This window comes from Diadema antillarum, unplaced genomic scaffold (genome assembly GCF_040938485.1).
Source record: "Diadema antillarum isolate AM-2024a unplaced genomic scaffold, OU_Dant_1.0 scf00000116, whole genome shotgun sequence".
Classification (NCBI taxonomy): Eukaryota; Metazoa; Echinodermata; class Echinoidea; order Diadematoida; family Diadematidae; genus Diadema; species Diadema antillarum.
Genome location: NW_027271005.1, coordinates 863,787 through 889,707, shown reverse-complemented (window position 1 = coordinate 889,707; position 25,921 = coordinate 863,787). Strand labels below are relative to the sequence as shown.

Sequence of the window (25,921 nt, the reverse complement as noted above, 5' to 3'; positions counted from 1 at the left end):
CACACGGCAGCAAAAAAAAACTGTCTTTACAATACCGTGTGTTGTGTATTCATATGTTTGTGTATTTTGCGTGTGAGTGTGTGTGTGAAAGAGATGGAGAGGGAGAGAGGCGGGGAGGGAAAGAGCATCTTTTAAGGTTATCGCGGGTGTAACAAACGAGCAACCGAACGACTCGAGCGATTCCGGGACGCTGAGTCATGTACGCCATCAGACAATGGGCACAAAAACTTGTGGAATGTGTCGTTTGTATTGACATATTTTCTTTGTATACGGTGCACTGTTTGATATGCTCCCAATGGCTTGGTTTCGCGCCAGGCGGCAAAGAGATCTTTCGTTTTCGCCCTATCACGACTTCAGATCCTATGGCTTTGATACGCTGAATTTGTGGATTCAGTGCAGCAGTCGCTCAGCGAGTGTTTTGTACTCAAAAGGTGTGCGAAAGGGACACCAACATTTCACTTGTTTATCACGACTGTTTGTATCGTGTTTTGGAAAAGTGATCTGCTTCTACAGGGTGGATAATTTATAGATTTAGTGTAGACAATCTACATTATCAACAAATGTCATTTTTGTTCTTGCCATAGACTATATGAAGAGCAAATTCGCACAGCATACCCAATCCAATTGAATATTATGCTCATCCGAAATATGAACATTATGATGATATACGAAAAGGTTAACCTTCGGGTTTTTTTTTCTGATGAAATAATCAGTCATTGCCATAATGTTCGACTCATGTTTGTGTATACACTGTTTTTGCCTCATAATCCCAGAGAAATTGAAATATTAATGTCTATGTTGAGAAGGAAACATATGGTATGCTGATGTACATGTGCTGGTATCATTATGCGGCATAGCAGCCTTTGCTATCAGAAAAAAAAAATCCCAATCCACTCTGTTTTATGCTGATCAAGTGCAAAGGACAGGGAAGAGAAACAACGCACAGACATGACATGATAAACACACTAACAAAAATACAACATGGTTGTCCAGGCACATAATGTAAGCAGTAGGCCTATCTACTACGATGAAGGAATAGAAAGTGTGAAGTCGGACAAGATCGAGACCGTCAGTGTTTTTTTTTACAACATTTTGTGACTGCTATTTCTGTTGTATAGTTCATAGCACTATTACTATAGGCCCTACTATACGACTACTACCACAACCACAACTGAGCAATTATATCTTCTTCAATTTACACGTGTATTATAAGTTAACTGCCACTGTTTCTTTGTCTACCGCTGTTGGTCACACATATACCACTATGTTTAAGTGCCATACTTTTTACTTGCTTACAGCCATCGTGACAGATGGAGCTGTTGCTATACTCGACACAATTATATTAAAGAATCCATGGCAGTTACTGTTGATAATGCCGCTGGAGACTGCAGCCATACTGAGTTCCCAAACGCATGGGAGGCTCCTACTAGTATTGCATTTGCGACGAGCAATTCAATATTCTGTGGAATGGTTAGCAAGCAGACTGCCGGAAGCTTCACTGTGGCTGCCCTTTTCCGTTGACAGTGAAGGCAGATGTATCTTTTCCCCATCGAACAAAGGATGGTGTAAATTCCTGTTACCCTATTTATCGACATTATCCTATAGCCAGTTCTATTCTGTACCTGTGGGATTACCGAACCGACCAGGACCGCTAAACAACGTTATCGTATGTATACTTTATCAATGTCCCGGATTGTACGTTTCCCTACTCCCAATTTCCGGGTATCCCGGAGCTCTTACGACCTCTAGTCATTATGAACACGCGTAATCAGGGAACAATGCTTCGCTCTCTTTGCTCTCTTTCATGACGACAGTTCTTGTAAACCTGTAATTGAATTACGTAATGAATACTTTAAGTTGTTTACTGACGAAAAATCTCGTCCTATCGTCAAATCGTTACGACGTGTCATTAGCTCCATTGGGTCCAGTATACCTGGACGAGACAATGTCTTCCGACAGTCTTTTTCTCGACTTAAGAGGAGGGAAGCTGGAGCGAACCTCATTATACTCCTTGCTTCTTGTCCATTTGGAGACACCCTAGACCATTTTCCCAATCACCAGCAGCTGCGTGAAACTTCAAGACAAGCCAAGACGGCCAAATGATTAATTAAGGAGGATTATTGCACTTACGGCTTTAAGGGTATGCACATTGGCGACGCAACGGTGAGTGAACGCCAAGAGAGAGAAACAGGAGAGAGGCGCTCTTTCAGGGGGAGGATAAGGGATTTAATTAGAGACGGTGACATGAGGACATCTCAGAAAAAAGAATTAGGTCTAGAAAAGAACCAGGTACTTGTCCTATCTACTTCCCTGGAAGAATATAGGTCAGATACAAAGCTCGGATGTGCGAAGGCAGACCATCTTGTAAGACACCAAACGTCAGTGTTTTCAACAACTAAATAAAAGTATATAGCCTATAGAGTGACAGAAGTAAAAATCGAATAGATAAATTTCAAATTTCTGTTCTAAGTAGCTAAATAAAAACAAAACAAAACACGAATACTCGACTTTGTTGTAGTTCGTTTGTTTGAGAAACCGACTGTATAGCCACAAGTAAAATGAATAAGAACAACATAATCTCATGTTCTGTACGTGTGAAAACTGCTATGTTGGGCGACGTGCTTTTAAAGCGGTCATCCTTTGTTTTTCAAAATGTTATTTCCGCTTAACATTCAATCTTACCGATCTTCTCCGAAACTCTGTACCGTTACATTACTCATGTTAAATCATGCCATCCTGAAGCCTTTCGTAAACTAAACGTGTAAGTTAGCAAGTTGTTCTGGATGATTTCCAAAAACCACACGCAGGTTGTCCCCACGTGATGAGTGTGTGTGTGTGTGTGTGTGTGTGTGTGTTATGTGTGAATATTCGAAGTTCTGCTCGTGAAACCCCCTTGTCTTTTGGCAAACGTGGAAGATTTGATACTTCTATTGTCTTACAATAACGATTATGTAATAGTGTTGACCGCTGGGCTTTACCCCACTTTCATTCACAAAATGATAGTCGAATTTCAAAGTTAACGAATCATCTTCCAGGCTTTTGGCCCATGCGATACTCTTCGGGAGGGATAACGACATAATACCGGCATTGCCTTCTACAAGCCGTATAATAGGGTGATGCGTTCAAAATACAACTGGATTGATATTGATAATGATTGATCGAAGTTATACATTCCGCTATCACTTTTAAAGTATATTGATCTTAAACCAGAGATCACAAAGACGTTAGCGGATCAGGTTTCCCTAGCCATCAAAACTTGTTGTGACACCTGATTACTTCTGTATACAAGATATCTCAAATAATTTGACGCATTATTCTCTATCACTTTTTAAGAAAAACAAAACAATGTAAACAAGTGTTTACAGCGGTTCCCTACGGGTGAATGAGTATCAGTATAGTGCTCCTTGGAAATTTTCACTGACCTCAACCACAATGACGCCAAATAATGTTGATATTGCTTGGTAATGTTCAGGCGTCGATTGCTCCCATACTTGCGATAGAAAATTCCGGGAGACGCACGCATAAATGTCAAACTTTGCTCTCATATTTTACTGTCTGAGATCAACAAAAAGGCTCTAGATTCCTGATTCCTCGGAAGACCAGACAGATGCGGAGAAGGGGGTTGATTTCTCTGACCTAACCTCCTCCTAGAGGTCACGGGTACCCGAGACCACGGCACATTCCATTCTAGCGTTATTCCGTACGTTGCGAAAAGGAGCAAAAGTGCGCTCACGGCTGAGAAGAGCAACTTAATACATTCCACCAGGGAGGGATCGGGAGAACCTACGCCTCCCGGATCCTACTCTTCTTTGGACCAACACAGTGTAAGAGGAATTGGTGGAGGTCTACTCCCAATTATTGTTTTTCGTAGGTTATATGCGCTTTTTGAAAATCCCATGGCGTTTCGCGCGTTTCTTGTTAACCCGAACGTAATTTTTCGTCACTGGCGCATCAAGACGATAAACCTGACACGAAGGAAATATGATTGAGACAAGCAACTCGGCTTCCCACATCCCAGGCAGTGATCTAGTGTTTAAAGAGCTGAAGTACAGAAAGAAAAAAAATGCAAGGTAGTTCACTATAAGTCTATGAATAAAAATACAAAATTATTGAATTGGAAAGTGAGAAAATGACTTCGACCGCACACATTACATTGGCTGATTATTGCATTTTGATTGCTTTCATATTCCGAAACGAGTCAATTCTCGACTTTATCTACGACAATATTGCCATCATGCGATGTTTACAAACCTCGATTTCCGTAAACGCCCTTTATTTATTTGGCAGTTTGTTATTTTGTACCGTCTCGTACTGGTCATGTGATGTCTATGTGGAAGTAGTCGTAGCATGCGAGCAGATGAACTTCGAGGATTTGAATCCCCGCTGATCTCCCATTCAGTCCCGCCAAATTGATTAGACCCATTTTACGCGCGCTCTGCTCTCTGTCTCGCTCTTTGCGGCGACTCCAAATGACGCACGTGTTAAACAGATGGCACATCTTGTCGCACTGTCATTTGTATTACCCACTTATCGCCTATTTGCTGAGCATGAATTCTGAAATACGGATAGAGACAATTGCTCCAAGTCGGATGGCAAAGATTTCATCGGGTTTTTCCCTCTCGTCGCGCGAGTGGAGGCAAAAGATCTTCGCATCTCGCTTTACTCTTCAAGAGACTATGGGGCTTACTATCCAACTATGGGGCTATTGTAAACCTCCAATGAAATGCAGCTAACTCGATCAAATCCTTTGACGAGAAAAAAAAAGCGACTCCGATAGCAAGCGGTCTCCTTTTCACGACAGAAACGTGCGCGATGGTCGCTTCAAAGAGCCACCACCATTTACTCGGCCATCCCCTGGATCGCAACTCTAGATAGCGATGAATATGGCTTTGGGCGTGATGTCACAGTAATGACGTTGCTATCTTCTTCTTTTTCTTTCTTTTGTGCTGCATGGCTAAACTATTTCCTTTGCCCTCAAATTATTAATTATAAGGCGTGTACGCATACGTACATTAGTGTATACGTATGCATGATATACGTCTACCAACATCGACTGTTCATATGCATTTTTAGCCATATATATAACTCGGGACCATGCCAAGAAAAGATTGATTTGAAATCTATTTGTGCTTATCTTTTAGCACCATCGCGCTTCTCACGTACGCCCCTCCTTCCGACGCACGTTTTGTAGCTCCCGATTATGGCAAGCGGATGGAAATTATGACTCTAAATCGCTTGGCCAAAATAGATCGGCACATGCGCACAGTTCGCTTTCCGTGCTCTCACCGCAAGTTACTGAACTAGGACATGTTTTTTTTTTCTTTTGCCCGAAAGAAAGAATCCCCATAACGCTTTATATCACTAGTATCCTTGTTGATATATTTGGTCTGAGCTAATCCTGACAATCAGCAAGCTGGGGAAAATACGTTTACCGTTTTCGTTCATCGAGAGATAAGTACATTTTCTTTAGCGATTATAGATGTGTTTGCATTAGGCCAGCGATTGGGGTCAGATTCTAAATCGAAGGTGAGGAATGTTACAAAATGATATAACATTGTCATGATCTTATTTTTGTTAGTGTTGTTGTTTGGACAATGATAGGACAGAGCGGATCACAAGCAAAGCTTTCTTCATCAGTTTCTTCTTCTCCCCTCCCCCCCCCCTCCCCCCCCCCCCCCCCTCTCTCTCTCTCTCCGTTTTGTCGGCGAGTGTTCATGAGTCGGGCCCTTGAGGTTATGGGTAGACTCTCCTCGTCTATTCGTGATGATACACCCGTGGGATTACGTTCCGCCCTCACGTCTAATCCTGCTCACGCCCTTACCGATCGTGACTGGAGCTCGGAGAAAGGCCGAGCGAGGAGAGCCGGAAGACAGGCACATGTCGTGGCTTCCGTACGAGCTACCCTGCACGAAGCAACAACCAAAAAAAAAAAAAAAAAAAAAAAGTTTGCTCCTTATTACCTTTTTGCGTGTTCCTTCATTCGCCGCGCATCTGACGTTCCCAAACCACTGGAGTGACGGGGCCGTACAAAGCGGATCGAATTCAAGTTCAATAGTTCAAATGCTGCCTTTGTTAACAAGGGACGAATTCAAAGGGCTCATAGCACGCACCCCGAGTGTAATTCAGCCGAAGTTTGGGCATTGTGTGCATTTGGTTTCACGCCAAACTCAACAGAGCCCAGTCGGTTTGTAAAGGGGTCAAATCTGTCCAGGTGCCTAAAAATTGCCAGCCGGCTTGTAACTCTTTGGTAAGAATTGTGATGGCGCAGTCGTCATGATATGGACGCAATGTGTAACCAGAATATGCCCCTCCTTGATTTTTCCCCATTATCGTTAGAATGAATAAACAAGACGTTTCTTTGTGGAGGAAGCACTTGAAATAGCACTCGAAATATCTGATTTTAAAAAAAAATGCTCATGAGAATTACGGATACCGTTGTATGACGGTTCCGTCGATCTGAATGTTTGGCACCCCGGAAAGAGCACTTCTCTTTTTTTTTTCTTCGGTTTTAATTTGAGTTTTGTTTGTATTTTCGATTATCATCTTTGCGACATTATCCTTGGTGAGCCTTTGTCCAGCACGCGCCCCTTGGGTGGAATGAAACAGTTACTCAGTTGAAGTAAACGCTAACCAGTAAACGCAGATATCTATATGCTTCGACTATGAAACAGTCAGGAGCCTGCAACTAGGGAGGTAACCTCCCTGCTGCAACATTGAGGAGTCATCAAGTATTCTTCACCTTCAGTTGTATTGGAAGTACAGGACTGTATTTCTCTTGTGTGTGTGTGTGTGTGTGTGTGTGTGTATGCAGCTTGGGTCCAAGACCCTTTTCGGATTGTTGACGTCAAGTCAAAAAGTGTAAAGCAACTTGGCTCTCAGATGAAAAGTATTTAGATACGGGCGCTTGCTTTTTCGAGTTGCAGTTGTATCACGTTTTGTGCGACCATGCCCCGATCATTCCGCGATTCTAGACGGGTTGGAAGGGTCTAAAGTTCAGTCGCAGTTAACATGGCAGTCTTTTTTAATTATCATCTGAAATAATCAGAGTACGTGCATGCTTCCTTTCCAATCGGTTCAGAAGGATTGACTCGCGTAAGATGAAACTCTATGCTTATTCCGTGCAATTTTCAGCCCGAGAAGATTCAATTACATGACTGAATCGACAAGACGACCTCTCACAATGAATCACCGGTAATTCCTGATAATTTCGCTGCATTAAAAGGTTTCTGCGCAGATTTGGAATAACGCCAAATCGTTAGATCTTGTTTTCTCGTCAGGCTCGAATCCAACACAATTCAGAGTCAAAAAAAGGTTGCACGAAGTACCGTATATCTATCCTGTGCAGGTCAATGCAAATCTCGATCAGAAATGGGTTATTAGTTTACATTTTGGCGGCTCGCCATGGTAACGTGTCACGGATTAATGCATGACCCGTGCCATATTAATTACCGAATATGAACTTTATCGCCCCCAAACCGGCTGGTAGAGGTATAAGAGATATATTTGAGATAAGATAAATGATTGGAAGATATTGCTTCCACATATTATTCTAATTTCTATAGCGATTGACTGCTATTGTGAGGAAGCCCTGCAGATCCAGGTCCCTTCCCGTGGTACAAACATTTTTCGCTCCAAGCATCAAGTCTTTAAGCCTGGAGCAGAGGCTATCACAATATCCGTGAGGTACCTGCAAAGCAAATGACGTGATTGCTATTTGAATATCATGATGGCATGTAGGCGCGTGGTTCCGGGTTCGCGTCCTCGACTGGCCGCTTTCCATTTTCCTATTATACCTTGGTATTATCATTCGCTGTAGGCCTTCCTTGCACGTTTGTCATAGCATCAATTGCAGCATTCGGGCTTCTGCTTAAGGAACTAGATCGAGCGGTCGCAGGAGTGAAGTTGGCAGCCTGCACTGACGGCTCATTAGCCAAGTACGTCGGGCCAATTTAACCCATACTCCGTTGAAGTCACTTTGTGACGTAACGGGTTATGCACGAAATACATATGCCAGTTTCCCACTCGACACTCTTTTAACTTCGTCAGGCAACGTGAACGGGTATGTTGTAGGGTGAGAACATATCATCACGGTAACTTCTAACTTGTAGACCTGATTTCGGTAAAATTTGACGCTTTTACGGACTTGCATACAGTATATAACTTTACATTTACAGAATTGTGCGTCTATGGTTCCTCCCTCTGCGATTTGCAAGTTTTATCTCTCATAATTGCATCTAATCACGTTGTCATAGAACTGCTGCAAAAAGTTAATGCCTCTAAGACGCTCTTCATTTTCTTATTCTCCCCTTCCACTTTCACAGGATCATCACTCGTTCTCCAGCCTCTCTCTAATTCTACGCACACTCAGACAGACAAGGGACTCAAGAGTTCTCAGACGTTCCAAAACAGAAGTGACTTCCGACTCACAGCACGAACAAGACGTCGGCGACTTTGAACTGACCAGTACACGATCATGTCTGACACCGCATCAACTACGCCTCCTATGCCGCCACTTGTGAAGATCGAACCTGGCGCTGGATCGTCCTACGAGGCAGCCGTCGCTTCTCATAACATTGGTACGTTGAGATTCACTATCTTGAGACGCTGACATACGACGCGATTTCGATTCGCGGTTCTTTACCGAAGCTCCTCACACGATAGCTACTCTTTGGAGGGTCGTCTGCTGGCAGGGTCACCAGACCCTCGAAATGCCATGTCGAATCGAAATGGGGTTAGGTTGTGTGTCGTGGTCTGTAAGTGCAAACTTGCTCATCGACTTGTTCATCCTTTCCGCATCCCACCACCCGCCCCCCCCCCCCCCCCCCCACAGAAAAGCAGTAGGCCCTATATCTGAAATCTATATTACATTGCAGATACTGCTTTTCTTTTACCACTACAGTATGTGACCTACGTTAGGCCTTGCGACCAGTCAGCCAGGTCGAGTACTGTAGAAATTACGTTAATGACCGCTTCGAAAAGTTTAAGATTATCCTTGATTCTTTGATACCACGGGCGTTATGACGGCTCGATTTTGATTGCATAATTGCCACCATGCCAATTACTACAATTTCAAATCAATATTTGCATATGGTATCGTTTTCATGAAGATATGTGGGTTTTGTGTCGATCTCATCGAGATTAGACGAGATGATATATATATTTTGTCCTGACATTCTCTTACAACTTAGCCTCTGACTGCAGAAGCGCCACGCAATTATATGCCATGCAGTCACTACCCACATGACCCAAGTGCATATACCGTTAACTTTCGCATAAATCTGACCCCAAACACAGATTAGTGGTGTGTTTGTCAACGTGATCACGCGAACTTGAACTTGCATTAACTGCATTCGATCTATGGCTGAAACTGTTAATCTGATGTTTTCTTTTCTATTCCGTAATGGAGTGTAAGGTAAGAGGATACACAGATTGATGAGGCATCACCATGGTTACAAGAAATCGGAATATGAATTTTATCAAAGCGATCCCCCGCCACAGTAATATAGGCTTCATAATAATAATGTGCTTGGTTTAGAAAGAGGTGATGCATTTGAAACTGATTTGCACTGTTACCCGCTTTTGGAACCCGAAAATGTTCCAACAAACAAAAAAACTAACATAAATCTCTAGATGTCAGATGATGTGTTGGAAGTAACGTGCCCCTCCGACCCTACCCCCTAAAGAAAATACGATAAGAATACATAATTATTATCAGTGTAATAAGGTTAATCGCGTTTGGAGCTAGGAGATACGTGATAATCATTAAGTATTAATTTTTGTCATATTTCTGCTACCATTGTTTTCGTGAGGTTATCTGTTCGACAACACCACTGATCACGCGCTCATGTTAGTATTTTTATCTTTCTTATATGTTAGTGTAGGAGGAATTGCATGCGAGTGAAACCTTTCGGTTCCTAGTTTGTCTTATCCAACAAGGAAACGATTTACAAGCAATGATCAGTATTCAACAACGCTGGGAAAACCAAGGGGAATGTGTAGATACTCACCGGAGCTTCGCAGCTTCCGCCTTCACTGAAATCGAAAGGAGTTTAAAGTGCTAGGAGGAAATGCCGCGTTCGATAACTGGGTAAACAGTAAATCAGGTTCGGGGAGATTGAAGTTAGGCTATTGATCATTCTGTGTGAGAATGATAATGTGATAACGCTATATAAGATGGGTGTTTGGAATCACGTATAGCGTCTATGGTCATATTTTACGTTGTGCTGTATAGCATGAACTTGTTTTTGTTTTGTTTTGTTTCGTTTTGTTTTGTTTGTCTTTTAGACAGGTGTGGAGAATAGTCCTATACTGACAGCTTTTGTAACCATCACTAATTTTGTAGTATTAGGTATGGCAGATGGAAGTGAACGGTTTTCCCTCTTGCTTTCTCGTCGTACAATCTTCTTTGTATTTGCATAAAAATCTTAACCTATACTGCCCTCTCTGAAGTCAATCCAGAGCAACACAGTGATCATTTTTGCGTTTAGATCGCTTTTCCTATTGATTTATTAACTTTTCTACAGCCGAATGGCAGCGACAATGTAAAAGTTTCACAACGTGATCATGGTGGACGCGGAAAGAACAGAGATTTAACAACTTAAATAGCATGGGATAGCTGCATATAGCGCCCTGTATGTTAGAGGGACCAGGAAGTGTTTCTTTTTTTCGTAACGTAATATCATTCAACAATGAAAGGCATGTACTGTAACCAGCCTAGACGGAAACAAATTTAAGGTTACAAAATTATACACAAGCTGAGTCAACGTGCGATGAAACCGCCACAGAGCGGGAAAACAACAACAAATTAAGTGCATCACAAATCGCAGGCATGCATGGGAACTCGGTTTTAACCAAACTGGATCTCAGACGTCTGGTTTTGGCTGCTTCTTGCAACTTCTCTTTGTTCTTCAAATTATACAGTACCTAAGGTGTCATATACCTTAAAACAATGCACAGATTTGGGCCGCTGAACTCCAAGAATAAAGTTTCCGTTCAACGACCCTACCCTCCAAAATGCGTCAGAGGAACGTCTGTACCGAGAAACAGATGACTTATCTCGCCAGCCTATCACCTGTCTACCCCAATAACCGCAGATCGCCTGGTGTAACTACGAATGAGTCGTGACGAGGGGAGAACTGTACGTCGCGTCTCGCGTCAGGTCCCACCCTCTCATTCCAGAAATTCCGTCTTCTGCTTGTGAATTCCGATTGTGCAACATAATTCAAATCTAGCTCATAAAACAAAATGTGTAATTTTGATAGGCGCGTAACCCTTGCTAATGTCTGTTAAAAAGTTCTGGTAGTACTGCCCATTGACAACTTGGCAATAGAAAGTGGATGGACATAAAATATCTTGACCATAATTACAGTGACTCGAAGTCAAGACAGGATTTTGCGAAGAAAGTCTCGTGCTTCCTGCTAAACGTTCAATATTTGTTTTTTAATTCGATGACGGAGGTTTCTCTTTCAAGAAATGCAATATCATCGCCTCTCTGCATGAAATCGCAAACGTAACGTATAATTTTTGTAGACCAGCACCTCTCGTTTTTGGGCGAGAATCCGGGAAAGAAATCGGAGCTACTTTCCGCTTTACGCTGGCATGGCACCAATGCGAGAACCTCAACCGGATGTAAATTTTACCTTCTTGCATGGGGAATGGATGTTAGTTCCTGCAATATGCACAACTCATATGTCAAGGAAAAGATACGTATATCTCATCTTTAGTCTGCTGGGGGAAAAAAAGAAGCTCCTTATAAAAGTCCATATCGGTGTTGACGCCCAACGACTTGAGGATAAATAAACAACATAACAGTATCATCTAAAAAAAGGAGGCACGAATATATCTGTTGCAACAGGAAATGTGTCTCTACAATTGATGATGTATAGCCAAACGCACGGTCATTCTGACTTTCCTGTCTCCACCAGCGACTAACAACAATACATAAAAAATCAAAACAAAAAATTTCCATGTAAATTTAAAATGTTTGCACTTCAGTATAACGGGAAATCCCCTTCTTGCCACAGTACGATGTTATGCATATCATAGTTCCGACTTGCCACATGCTCCACGTAGAAACTTTATGTTAGTCGTTAATCAGGAACCAGATATTCTCGAGAACTCGAGATATAATAACAACAGGATATAATAGATTCCGGACGTGGCTCCAAGGATATAGTTTTAATGCGGCATGAATCTCGATTTTGTTTTGAGATGCTGATTAAATGGTTTTGAATTCCGTGTTCACGTCGTGCAGCTGGCCATTATGTCCAGGAGATGAAATTGAAATCAAGTCATCTTTCTCTAAACATATAAATGTTCCCCAAGCAGCAGTGCTGCAGAACTATCATTAAAAAAAAATTACAAGCAGTATTTTAGTGCACTTCCACATATATCGTAAATCCATCATAATTATGCACCTTTCAGTCACCATAACAATGTCATGTATTTCTTGAAGCAAGGCTTCATAAAGAGTCACACTTTGATTCTGTTTCAAGGAGTGAGGCGAACATCATCGATCCTCCACATTCATCATCCGCCATAAAAAAGAGTGCTGACTATCATGCACCAAGAGGATTAAAGATGTGTTCCAGTACACCATATTTTTTTAGTAATCAACGTGGGCAGATGCCTTCGCTATGCAAAATCCCCCGAACAGTTGAAGCAAATAAATTGGATACTTGCTTATTCTTCTAAAAATGAGGAATAACCAGATATTATGGGTCATAAAATCCGAACATTATTTTGATTCCATCCGTGGATCATCGTAACTTGTTTGATTGCTAGAACTTGCTGACAGAAAAAGAAAGACAGCCAAAATTATATGAATGCATTTTGACTTTGTGCTTAACTTTGCGGACACACTAAATGAAATTGATTCACCTCTAGGTCATCTGAGTTCAGGGAACTTTTCCGGACAACTGAAGAATTTTTCCACGTCGTGTTATTTCGCTAGATTTGTAATGGATTAAATCGACTTGCGATGATAAACCAAATGAACTCTCCAGTGAAGTGATTTTTCTTGTGTGATACACGCAGCACATATGAAAAGGAAGTATTCCCCTAATCGCTTGAAATATATTATAATCACTTTTAATCTGGGAAGGGATAAAAATATCCCGACGCGTGACTAGGAGACTTTCCCTTCTAGCTTAAACCGTAATAAGTGCAAACGGGGTGAGTGCGTTATTGTTTTGACTAGATAGAAATGTAATGTTTCACCGCATGATATCAGGGGAGTAAAAAACATCAGACAGAGAGAAATATAGAGGGCGGGAGTCAGAGAGATAGAGAGAGAGAGACCTTTGAAAGTAAGGAGAGAAGTTAAGGTGTAGAGTTACAGCCATCGACAACAGGAAAACTGGGATTTGATTTTTAATTCTGGTTCCGCCGCAGCCACGCCTTAAATCAGAGAAAGAGGTGGTTTCCCCTCATTACAAAAGTTAAAAAAAAAAATTAATGTGTATTTTGGTCCAACGTCTTTGAGAATTGCTGCTCAATTATGAAGGATAATGTTCTTTCAATTATTTTCCATCTTCATCTCGTCTCTCTCTCAGTTTAATCTATTCTGAACCTTATGGAATGCAGCTCTTTTTAGCAGAGCAAGTGAAGAGAGCCGGCTACATCGTCTTAGTCGCGCAAGCTAGTTTCGGAAAGTTGTCTGCGAGGAGCGCGCGTTTTCATTGGTCGGAAGTTCCTGTCGCTACGTCTGAAGATCGCTAGTCTTTTCCCAAGTCGTTTATTTCCATGTGCTCGGCTACTCGCGGAGCTCCTCCTCTTTATAAAAAGAGAAGCACGAGTCTCCGATGTGTGTGGAAACGGGGCAAAATGATCATTTTAACAAGATAGGAAGGGCTTGGGCGTTTTGTCACCGAGTCTGTCGTTCCTTAATCAGTCCGTGACAAGTCACCACACAATTCCTTTGCTGCTAATTTTAGACTACTGTGAAATACAGGTGTTTGCGTCTCTAGCGAGGGAGTAGCGGAACCACGTCCTTTTAATAACCGCAATAAGTCAGGCAAAGAATGAGAGAGAGAGAAGAGAGAGACAGGGAGAGGGAGGGAGAGCGATCATTTTCCTATAGCTCTTACCAATTACTAAAGGTGAGCAGTAGCCACGTGCGTTGAGATCCCCAAAGGGACGCAGCCGGTCTTGAAGAAATAAATTAAGCTTCGGAGCAGCGGGGGATACATGACTAGGCGATGTTAAAAATACCAACGCCTTGATATAGAATCCCGTATTTACATTGACGTCATCAGATTCGAGTTTGCCAGTAAACGCGCAGACATGACCCTGTTGTGCCTGCACCACAAATGCAATGTTGTGTTGAGTTTGATGCTGGTTTTGATCTTCAGATTTTCTTCCATTCTCGAAGACCGGGGCTGGAAGATATTGCGGCTGTACGTAAAAGTACTAGTCTTGTGAAATGGAAGCCATATAGGTCTGAGGCGAGACGTAATATAATCATCTTTTATGGTCTGACCGAGAGATGATCAGAACGGCACGTAATAAAATGCCATTGCTTTGCAATGTCCTCATCTGTCAGACTGGACTTGTGATTATCATGAACACACTGTGATTGTCATGACAACAACAACAACAACAACAACAACAACAAACAAACAAACAAACAAACAACGAAGGAGAGGTGGTGTTTTGGAACTGCATATCTAGTGATACAGCAGAATTAACTAATGAAATATGATTGCGTTACTATACAATCACGTGCAAAGCAGACAACAGGCACATATCTCCTGTCCCCACCCTCTCTCTCTCTCTCTCTCTGTCTTTTTCTTCTCTTTCATCATCATCATCTTCTTCTTCCTTCTTCCTCTTTCCCTCTCCTCTTTCCAGTCTATCATATACGTCTTCACTTCTCTGTATATACCTGTATAATCTTATCTCTTGTGTGAATTTGCCCAACAACACCCAATATTACTGATCTACCGTTCCCAGGCCAGGGAATTATAGCTACAACGTTGGATAAGGAGCCTCCCCTTCAAAATTTCGCCCCCGCATTCGTACTATTCTTTCTTCTCCTCCAAACCGCGCGCTGTACAGTGGTCGTTTGACAGGGAAACGTTGGGGTCTTTGTCTTCGTCCCCTTCATCTTCGAGTGCAGACATACATGCCGAGTATATTCACCATCATAATACCGATATTTAGCTGTCTCTGCTAGTGTTGCTGCAACTACTTTGAAAGCGACAGAGCTCTTCCATCCCTATGTCTCTTCGGGTCTAACTTTCATTTCTAATTTCGTATAGATATAGAAACAACCAATAGGGAACACAGGAAAGGTAATGCAGCGCAATCACGCGGGCTTAAAATTTCTTTTTCTTTTTTTTTTTTAATACAGACGATGTTTTGAGTTAATCCTCGATACATTCCATCTCACAGTATGCCTTCTTTCCATTTCTGTTCTCTCTCCCTGAATTCATGTCTTGTTTTCGCGCCTCTGTTGAACTCTCTCTCTCTCTCTTGAAATTTTCGCCTCATGGTCAAAACACTCTGAAGACATTTCTATGTCTGTACAACTTTGATTACCACTCTCTAGTAACTATTCAAACGAAGAGTCTTATAACGTCTTATGGAAATCCAAGAACATTGATACTGTGTGATATTCAATTTTTCGTTCGATTGCCCAAGTATGGCAATATTAGTTATAGCTCCGTTTCTAGCTGGGTATCAAGCGGATGTCGTGATCACCAACATTTTTTTTTTTGAACTAACAAAAGAAAAAAAAAACATCATCAACATTGTATATACACATGCAATCATTTTTTAATGCCATAATTTATGTGTTGTTGTATTACTATTTTCTTACCAATACACATCATGAATGCCTCACTGTTAAAACATAGCAGTGATTTTCATTTTGCGTATTACGCAATTGCTAAGTATTTTGATAATTTTCCTGCTATACATGTTTGTTGTTGCCTATATTTCGCTCGTGTAGTTTCTTATCATAGGCCAGCGACTTGTATGAGCGTGATTATGGTATCAAATATTTATTTGTGTCTCTCTTTTCGATGAATGTATTTACAGAAACAGCTGGTAAAATGGAGACTACACATCAGGACGCCAATCCAAGCATTCACATACAACACCTGAAACCCAAAGGTAAGACATCCATACGTGGCACGTTCTTTGCTATTAGTTGTTAGTATCATTCATCAGAATGGATGTCAGTACATGAGTACTGTATACGCCGAATATTTCGCGAGGTTTTTATTTTCGCAAATTTCGCGAGTCAGGTGCTATTTGCGAAATTAAAGACACGCGAAAATATTGACTCTGATCAAGCTACGAGTGTGACGTACGCGTATACATTTCTCCATTTGATACAGGACTCCACGATCGCGAATTTAACCACTCCCGAAATTGTTGGGAAGTTCCGATTTAAAAAAATTTAGACTCGGGAAATATATGGCGTATGCAGTATGATAATGTATAAGATATGTGTCTTTGTGTGTGAGAGAGGGAAGGGAAGAGGAAAACGGAGAAAGACTGAGTGAATGTAAGGTAGTGGAAATGTATATGGTTATCTTCTTTTTTTTTTAATACTTTTTTAGATGATTTTTTTATGTTGTTGGTCTTTAAGAGCCAAAATGTATGTGTGTGTGTGTGGGGGGGGGGGGGGGTGGGGAGGGGGAGGGAGAGATGGTTACTTCTGAACCATGGGTAAGTAAATCAGTTGTGCTGAAAACTATCTAAACTCTGCAGGACCCCTTTTTTCACGAGCCGGTAGGATATACATTGTACTTTGTTTTATGAGCACAGGAGTTGGCAAGCTAACAAAACAAAACAAAAAAATGATAGCAGATCAGAATTCTACGTTTAGCGCCTTTTGTTTTGTCTTGAATTGAGGTTTGTTTTTGCCAAGTCTTTCCCTATTATATTGAGACTTGACGTGGGGGAAAGACGTGGATTTATATCGCTGACGTACACGATTGCAGTGAACGATACGGTCTCGAGACAAAAAAAAAAAAAAAACAGAAAAAGAAGAAGAAGAAGAAGGAAAAAAACTCATTGTAGCTCGTGTCGAGGTTAGCTCGAGTTTAATTTTTTTTTCCCCCGTAAGCAAGAAGTACCTGGGGAAAATACCGATAGCAAGATATATATAACAAATAAGGGAGAAAAACTACGGCCAGATCGATAGTACGCCCACTTACATTACCGTGTATTTTATCGACGACAAAATGCCTATTCACCTGTCCAGTATTTTCTTTCCCTCCCTTTCTTTGTATTTCTGGTGATGTTGTAAGAACGAAACAGCCCTGGCTCACAGAGAATGTAGGTCTTGATGCCTCTATGTAGGTGGTGCTGCTGCAAATATTTCACATGGTTGATAGTGGCATTGATAGGAGGAAAGAAATGAACTTAATTATCGGAAGGGTTGGGTCTCAGCAACATCCGGGGTGTTTGTTGAATTTTAAAAATATATATAAATATTTCCTGCCCTCAGTAAACTTTAAGAAAATGTAGACAAATTCCACATCAAGACGGTTGATAGCACAAACAATCCTGTTTGTGTAAACCGACATGATGATCTATACTGCTTATATTATCAGCGACTGTTAGTGATGATGCAGCAGCAGTGAGGCGTGTTTGCCTTCTCTGTCTTTGTTGACTGTTTGTATGAGAGTTGTGAAAGTGAAGACTCATCTATTAGTAATTTAGAGGTGACGGCGCTCTATATTCTGATTTTGAGTAACGTATTGTCTCCGACAATGTCATGACAAAGACAGGTGTTAGATAGTATCTTTAGTTTGCCAATGCCTTCGTGAACTGTGTATCACAGAGCGTCATCTCAAAGACAAAAGGAGCAACAGCAGAGAGGGTTGTTTGATTGCTTGGAACTTACTACCGACCCCCCCCCCCCCCCCTTTACCCAATGACTAGACAACCGGACAGGAAATTAAATGATGCATACTGGGTTTTGTTTGTAGTACATAATATATGTCTTTGTCATTTTGTCAGTGTATTGAATCAGCCGCAGATCTGTTGTGTTATGCGTTTGAACGTTTATTAGTAATTCTCCTATATTCCGTGACCAAACAAGCGGTAAAGAAATTAATGCGTAGTGGCTCCATGTGTGTGTTCTATGAATTTCTTAATTTCATTCCTGAATTCGTCAATTTGGACGTAGATCTGTGTAGTTTCGCCGTGCACGTTGATAGATGATGCTCCCGAAACCACTCTCTTTGAGTGCCAATGGCTTTCACCTTGACTGTTTCCGTGATTCTTTTGCCAAATTGAGCCATGACAATGACTCCGTAATCAGGGTCCCTTCCGCCTGTGCTTTTGCCCTGCCCGAAATCAAAGGCGACGGCACAGAAATTGTGAGCCACGAGACCGAAAACAGGAAAATGATAGTGACTAGAGCCCGGCTGAATCGACTTGTAGTGATCAATGCAATTGTCTGACAGAGTAGATAACCATGATTTCACATTCCCATAGTACTCTGAAAAGTGTTAATTCAGCACAAACTGTAAATTCAGCTGTATAGGGTACAGGTCTATCGCCATACTCTTTTCCACCCGTCCCGGTTGCTCTGCCACGTAAGCCGGTAGAGTTCATTCTGCTACGTGCAGAGATGAACATACATGTAGCTGGTGTGCCATATTATTTGTTTTCCTCACGGGTATTTTGTTTATATATATAGACGAATTATGATGACATTTCTGTGAACAAAATAGTATTGATACGCCCCATCGAATACTGTTTTGTCGACTCCCCTTTCAAAATAAGATAAAAAAAAAATCTTGCCATTAGAGTTATAACACTACCTATGAACTGTACGAGGTGAATTGCCGACGATTTCTGTTTTGAGAAGGCAGCAAATATTGTGCGCATTAACTAACGATGGCTTTGCACAATATATTTTTAGTGTTGCATTATTCATGGTAAACGACACATTTGCTTTCGGTAATATTATCTTTCAATCCTCGCTTGCGCATGAGGAAGACAAAGGCAACAGCCTACTTTCCCCGCATTTAAATCCACTTCTGAAGACGCATATTATATACGATGTAGAATTTAGTGTGTTTTTTCGCCAATTCGAGACAGGAGGTTCATTTGTTTTCGAGGTTGGCTTATAGATGAAAAGAAAACCTGCAAAATGCTCTCCGATTTCTCGTCCTAAAAAGTGTTGCTAAGGTTCACCTCGGAATGCTAAACGCTATTCATTCGGCTTGGCGTGGGAGGAAGCGCCGTGGAGGGATCTACGCACGTTGCTATTTGCGTCATCAGGCCGTTGTTTTTATCAATGCCTAAGACCTAGATATCAAAGCATCCATGATTATTTAGCCCAGGAGACTGGAATCGACGTCTAAGATTCACTTTGCTGTAAGAGGGAAAGCACGATTGGCCATGATCTCATTGCTTACACGGAACAGTCTTTCTCCACTGACAATGACCAAAATGTTTAATGGACACAAATTGTGGGGAACATTTTGCTATCAGACCTCAGAGTATTATTTCGCTTTAATTTATTTCATTTTTGCATGAAGACATCCCTTTTCTTTAGAATTTCTGCCAAAAGAGTCATAGCAACGCCTATAGTCACAATTACGTCAGTCTGTGGTTGAAAGGTTAGCATCCACTGAAAGCTTTTTACGGACGTTCAACTTTATGGTTTAGAGAAAATCATAGCGGAAGTGTGCTGTAGCAACCCCTCTCATTCCACATGGTTAAAAACTATTCCACATCACTGATTAAGGGCCTCGTGTCACACTAATTTTTGCATCTGCTCCTTAGCACTGAATCGTCTAAACCTGACAGTCACAAGGGTAATTGATGAAGTCGACTCAATAACTATTGCAACAGGTGAATTTTACTCGCCTTTTTTTTGGGGGGGGGGGGGGAGGGATGACGTAACAAGCACCTAGTGGTGTGAGAATTTCGCCCTCATGTGTGACTGTTTTAGCCGTCTCTGTGAAACGTGTGTCAGTGCTTCTGTCTGCCAATGAATGTGTCTTTCCGTGTATTTTTGAGATATTGGAGTATGTAATATGTATAATAGTGTTCTCAGAAACCAAAGAAAATAGTGCTGAGTGCTATATCAGACAGTGACATCGCCTGTGCCACACTTTATTTTCCACATCATGACGAAAAAGCATCTTGGCACCTGACTTGCTCCTCGTCGAAGTCTTAGTTGATATACTAAATGATGTCCACCTTTGTTTAAAAACAAGGTCACAAGCATAAACACAACACTCGAAACGAACTCATGTTTGTATGTTTTTCTGGTATTTCCTCTGCAGGACTGGAAACAAATATCACATTGTGGCAGTTCCTGCTCGAGTTGCTCATGGACAAGTCACGCCAGCATCTCATCATCTGGACCGGCAACGAAGGCGAGTTCAAAGCTCCTCAACGCCGAAGAGGTCGCCAGGTTGTGGGGCTGAGGAAGAACAAGACCAACATGAACTACGACAAGTTGAGCCGCGCTCTGCGTTACTACTATCGATAAAAACATCATCAAGAAGGTCATGGGCCAGAAATTTGTCTACAAGTTTGTCTCCTTTCCGGAAATCGTCAAGACAGAGAACAAAATCCCCTTCCGGGTGAAAATGGAGAGCATGGATGTGCCTGCTACTACGCAGCGCCCTCACAGTTACCCTAGCGTCAGTGTCAGTAGTGTGGACGAGAAAGACAAAGAGAAGGGCACTCCGGCCAAGAGTCCGCAGCGGTACCCTCCACACGCCCAGTCCCTGTAGCGAAATCCCCTCGCCCATCATCGACAGAAACAACAGACTGATTGCCGAAGCATCCAGAGAAAGAACGATACCAGTGGGTCACTTCCACACACCATCAGGAAGCAGAAGAGATGATATCAAGACCCACAGTCGCGGTCGCTCTCCGAGAGGTCTATATCACCGAGGCTAGACTGAATGGCGAGACGAGGTTGGTGAGTACCGGCGGCAGGCCTATCTCCTCAAGTACCCTGACAACAGCCACATGTGATGCGGTAAGCGGCCGTCACAGAACCAAATCACCAACGACCAGCGCGAACAGTTCCAACAAGCCGCGTCCATTACAGCTCACGGTGCCTGCAACGATCAAGAGTACGGAAGCTGGTGTTCTCTCAGTCATGTCATCAACGGGCCGACCTGGTAGCAGTCCGTCATACCTACACGCCTCAACGTCCGGGGCTCTTGCCAGCGCCAGTGCTTACGGTCCGTGTACACCAGCTCTCCCTGGTACAACCCATCATGGTGGCCAGCCCATTGCTCGGTCAGAATGGCACACCTCTTGTTCCTTGTGCACTTCTGGAGCACCCTGAGCCCGCTCACGCTCAGCCCGTCACTCAACAGCAGCAACTCATCCTTTCAGTTTCCCACCCTGGTCAATGGACTCAACTCCCCGATGACCGTCAACGGAGTTCCGGTCACACCTACCGTTCTCCTTTCGCCAGCATCGACGAAACCCATCTTTGTTTCATGAGTGGATGTGATAAGACAAACACCACAAGAAACTGTACATTACTGAGGACATATGGTGTTGGCCCGTCATGGAGATCAGAAGCCAAAGTGAATCCAGAATGTGACAATTAGCCTCATGCGCAGTTCATTTATTTCGCACTTCTAGAAATTTGTTAGCTCACATGTAGTTAAGAAAGTCTCCAAGATCGTAACCATCGTGTTACTGACAGAGAAAGGCTGTAAATCAAAATATAGCACACCATGCACCAAAGCAGTAAAATCAGCATTACACAGACCTGAATTCATGGCAGAATCAGTCACATTAAACATGACGGGTCGAATGCTCTAGCACATGTTACATACTTGCCTTCTCATTCCAAGCCTACTTCGAATATATAGAAGTAGATTCCGAGTCCTCTTTTCCAAGTAGCAAAGTCGGACTAGACCTAAGGTAAGGCTGTGCCTTATTTCTTAATCTATGGAGAATCGGAAACCGAATAGTTATCTGCGTTTCTATTTTTATAAAGAGAGATTTATTTTTCTTGCTTTAAAACTTGGAAGTAGATATAGAAACTTAGGTCTTGTGCAGTTGTAGAAAACAATTCTTTGCGGCTTAAAGAAGTGGACCAAATAAATCTATGTTTTAAGATTTGTGTTTATAATTCGATTGTATGTCTCGTTTTAAATTTATTGATTTGTGCTGTACAGAGTGTCTTATTTATTTTGTTTTGAATCTGTTTTATATAAGTTCCAACTTTTATGTAAATATTACTTCACAAATATTTAATTGACTTTCTTGCAATGTGCACAGTGAATTGCTATTATATGTGCTCCAGATGAAGTTTGGAGACTTGATGCTATGAGCTGATATAGTATGTGTAGCTGATAATCGACTTTCTCTCTCTCACAAAGAAAGCAAATGAAGAATACCAATACTGCAAAGGACATTTCTACCGTTTTTCTTTTATAAAGAGGTGAACACTAACTCCATATTAGTCTCACAATCTTGCTTATGAAAATCGTATTAGTGTCATTTTCCTCTAGTAAACTGGGCTTAGTTGCATTGATCCACTGGCTCTACCCTTTTGTGGTGTGGCTATATTGATTGACGGTTAGGGCGTGGCATTTCGGGTCAGTTGTCGGCGACAGCAGAGAAATGTATCGCTCTGCTGTGTAAGCTACCCCCAGTCCAGGTGCAAGAAGACAATGGGACGCTAAACTCAAAAGCACCAATGTTCGTTAAGCTCGCACGTGTCGCGAGCTGAGTGCAGTAATGGAAGACGAGCACGACCATCCGCCCGCTGTAGTCAGCTGCGGAATCCTCCACAGGTGTTCAATTTTGCTCACGTCCATGCCAATAGCGTATTGGAATTATTATTGTATCTCCATCAGCTTTTCGTACGGCAAATCGTTGTGTCATTATATGTGTGTTTGTCTTGCTTGGGAGGGGTCATTGTTTTACTTTCAACTGTCTTTAAAAAGTCGCTATCTTTGGAATATCTTTGTGCTGTGCGGTCATCAACATGTCCGGCGGAACAGTAACATTAGCCACTTCCTCTTGTAGTAAGGTAGTCTACCCCACCCCCCCCCCCCCCCTCTGCCCACACTCGTACACGCAGGCATACACACGCATACACACACACAGGAAAACGCTCCCAGCGCCTGTATAAATATATGCCTAAATACTGGCTGACATATACATGCATTTCACCGGCGAACAAACTCGTCTTCATTAATCAAGAAATAATTATTGTTTCCTTCCGATGGCTCGTGACCGTGGTTTGTCACACATGCTGCATTCTCAAAAAGGAAAGGAGAGCAACAACAATCACAGGATGCATTATTGTGCAGGAAAAGCAAAAAAAAAAAAAATAGTGCAGATAAACGAAATGAAACATCATGCAGTGATCAGGATTTCATACATGAAATGACTTTTCATCGTTACGCTTCGAATGTGGCATAAGGACTCATTAAGAAGGAAAAAGATATAATTACGTTTCCTATGCAGATGCCACAAAATGTTTACAAATTGTTTATACCTAGCTGAGAATTGATGCTTAAGAGCCAAGAACAAGGTTTTCACAGGAAATCATCAATATTGATATATGTCAAGAGAGAGGGGGAGACAGGAACATCTATCATAACCATTGCAGTATCAGTCGTTGTGACGTCAGCGGAGATCCAACTCTTTGCCAAACTGTTTGCGGGCGCGTTCAATCTCAGAAGGAATTTATGTTGTTTTGTTTGGGCATATTGGAGAACGGTAGCTCTTTCTTCCCAGCCTGCATGTGGTTCCTGCCTGATTATGACACAGTCAAAAAAGTATCCACACTTGTATAGTTTTGTTCATACCACGGAAGTGTAAAGGAAAGTCAAAAGGAAGAGCTGAAATGCCAGCGCCGAAACAAACCTACCGCATGACGTTCGCTTTCAAATAGTGCACATATTATGTCAGGTACATCGTTAACATACTATGAGAAATTAAGTCCGTTTTTCGTGTTAATTTCTTTTTCGTATGACTGTAGGGGAAAATGTTCTATGACACATACGTGTGCTGATACCTGCATGTATTTGTGCTACTCACATAGTCCCTTTTTTCGATTAATGCGGGGAAGGAATAAATGAATGTTAATATTCCTAGTAAGTATAAGGAGTCACGCTTTCATGCTGGTCATGAAATTCTTGCTGTAAATTATTCTTAATGGATATCGTAGTACACGAAGATTCTGTGAAGTACATCACCAGACATTGATGTTAGTTACGATAAAAACCGATGCTCGACATAATTACTGGCATTAATCGGAGGAATGTGTTTGGCTTTTGTTGATGTACTGTACTTGTCGGCTAATTTGAGTTTTATAATCGTGTAATGAAAATGTTATTGTTTAAAACAGTTGAACTGATTTAAACCCATGCGCTAAGCTTGATACAATAAAACGGGAGAGAACGTCTTATATATGAAGTTTGGACAGTTTCTTATGTTTGGACAGTTTCTTATCTTCTTGTGACGTTTTTTGGTCGGTTTGGCGAATGATGCTATGTGTAATGTGCGGATTGTGATGATAGTACTTTTCGTTCTATTTCTTGTTTTGTCGAAAGAGATAATACCAATAATGAGAATAAAAGTATTAATCGCTATTGCCGTTATTTTCAACATCACTGCCATGGGCGAAATGTGCTGTCATCCTGATGATCATGAAGATAAGCTGATAATATCAGCGATATTTCCATGATATTAATGATATAATCATATACATGATAATATCATATTCATATTTGAGAATGACATTAAGTGTTCGTAAAAAGACGACCTCGGCAATACTGTAGATGGTGATGATGATTATGATGATGATGATGATGTTTATGATGACGATAATGACGCTAGTTGAGTGATTAGAACGACATAGAGCATGGTATATTAGGGATTTTGGCGATTATATTTAGCATGTGTTACACCACACATAAAGCGATGCTTATCGAATGTTTATCTTATCGTTTGGTACCATCAGCCATGTTTTAACACAAACAGATTTGCAAACATACACATAAACGCAAACACATACACACACACACACACACACACACACACACACACACACACACACACACACATATATATATATATATATATATATATATATATATATATATATATATTATATATATATATATTTATATGCACAGAATCAGTTTTACATGAAAATGACGGAATCTTTCATTGTACAAACGCTGGATATTGATATGTGGGATCAATGCCCATTTAATAGGGAAAAAAGTAATGACGTCTACGTAATTATTGTATGAGTTATTCTGCCTTACAACACACTACAAAGTCAGATACAATACTGAACCTTTGGTGTCAGGATAATCATAAACAACCCCAAAACATGAAGCCGAGTTCACATGGTGATCTTACATGACCTCTTATCAGACAATTTACTGCATAATTTCTTTGAAAACAAAAAAACAAGGGAAAACAACGACTTCGGGTCCCACTTGTTTAAAGCAAGGAAGAGAGGTAATCGAGGAGCCAATGATAAATGTATGTCCTATAAACTGTAAACTGCAGACTGTAAAAAGTGTAAATCATAAAGAAGACATGTTATGTATGTTAATTATGCAACATTCGATGCAAAGTTCGGGAATTCACAAATATAACACGATTTCTTGAGAACTATCAGTGGCTGTTATTATCGAGAATGTTTATTTTGTATGGGGTCATCTTTTGAGTACTCGACAACGTGCGTAGATTTCTTGAGCGGATTACGTCTTTTGAAGATTCGAGGAAATTTCCTTCTGGTTTCTTTGTCATGTATATAGCACCTTCTCTTTGAAATCCTCCTCAATACACGGGCGTTGGTGCCTACGCTATGACGTCAAGACGGGAATCCTATATAGCCTAATAGAATTCAACAGTAATTAAATCGTGACTGAGTGTCGCCGTTGTCTTTTCTTAATTTTGGTTTTACGAATTAAAACCTAGCGTATAACGTTCCACT

The 25,921-nt window shown here is 41.5% G+C and overlaps 1 pseudogene; it reads left to right on the top strand.

Moving 5' to 3' along the window:
- Positions 1 to 7,860: 7,860 nt before the first annotated feature.
- LOC139719880 (ETS domain-containing protein Elk-3-like) lies at positions 7,861 to 21,535 on the top strand (annotated as a pseudogene).
- Positions 21,536 to 25,921: the final 4,386 nt, after the last annotated feature.